Genomic DNA, 920 nt, shown 5'->3' with positions numbered 1-920 from the left:
GAAAAAGAATAGAATAGATTAGAATAGCATAAATTAGAAAGTATAAAAAAAAAAACCACCATTATAACAGGAAATAGGATTCTTTGTAATGTTGCAGTATGGATGAGATCCCCAATGAATAAAAATAAAATATAATTAAAGAAAGGAAAGAAAAAACCAAAATAAACCTATTAGTAAACGTAAAGAAAACGTCAAATTTTTGATGAGGGAAAAAAAGAAAACAAAAGTGAAAAAAAATCATGGTCACAGCCAGGCTCGAACTGGCGACATTCGACTTATTAGATCGACATGATAACCAACTACATCATGCGACCATCTGTTGCTATCATCAACTATTAAGTTTAATCATTCCTGTTTTCTGTTTTCTTTTTCTTCACTGTTAATACAATTGCTGTTTGAGTTATGTTGGATAGCAAGCGAATAATCCAAGAGAAAGAAGAAGGCAACCATCCCTTCTCTCCGTAAAAACATGATAAATTGTACTTTAAAAGCTGAAAAATCAAATGTTATACAATTAGCGAACGAATGAATCAAATAATAGCAAGTGCAAAATGACTGATTAGGCTAATTAAAAAAAAGAAAAAAACAAGAAAAAGAAACCCAAAAAAACAGAAGCGCGATTTTTTTTCGCCTAATTGCTACGTACTAGTGATGAAAATGCATAGAGAAAGGCATCTACCAACAAGAGGCCTCGTGGCCCAATGGTTAAGGCGCCTGACTACGGATCAGGAGATTCCAGGTTCGACTCCTGGCGGGGTCAAAAACTCTTGTTTTCTTCCTATTTCTTATTTCCTTTTTGCTTCTATTTTCCATTATTTGGTTTATTATTTCTTTTCAATCGCTATTTTTCTGCCTTCATTATCTTTAAAGTTCATAAAAAACAACTATAGTTTATAGCTTCTCAAAGCCTTAAAATTATA

The 920-nt window shown here is 32.2% G+C and overlaps 2 non-coding genes across 2 annotated transcripts; one reads left to right on the top strand and one right to left on the bottom strand.

Annotated features, from left to right (window-relative positions):
• Positions 1-240: 240 nt before the first annotated feature.
• SPOG_16247 lies at positions 241-314 on the bottom strand. Its single transcript has one exon. It is a non-coding gene; the product is annotated as a tRNA-Ile (tRNA).
• Positions 315-687: 373 nt separating this feature from the next.
• On the top strand, positions 688-760 carry SPOG_16246. Its single transcript has one exon. It is a non-coding gene; the product is annotated as a tRNA-Arg (tRNA).
• The last annotated feature ends 160 nt before the right edge of the window (positions 761-920 follow it).

The sequence above is a fragment of the Schizosaccharomyces cryophilus genome (genome assembly GCF_000004155.1).
Source record: "Schizosaccharomyces cryophilus OY26 unplaced genomic scaffold supercont4.3, whole genome shotgun sequence".
NCBI lineage: Eukaryota > Fungi > Ascomycota > Schizosaccharomycetes > Schizosaccharomycetales > Schizosaccharomycetaceae > Schizosaccharomyces > Schizosaccharomyces cryophilus.
Note: the sequence above shows the minus strand (reverse complement) of the source record. Positions and strands in the feature narration are given on the sequence as shown.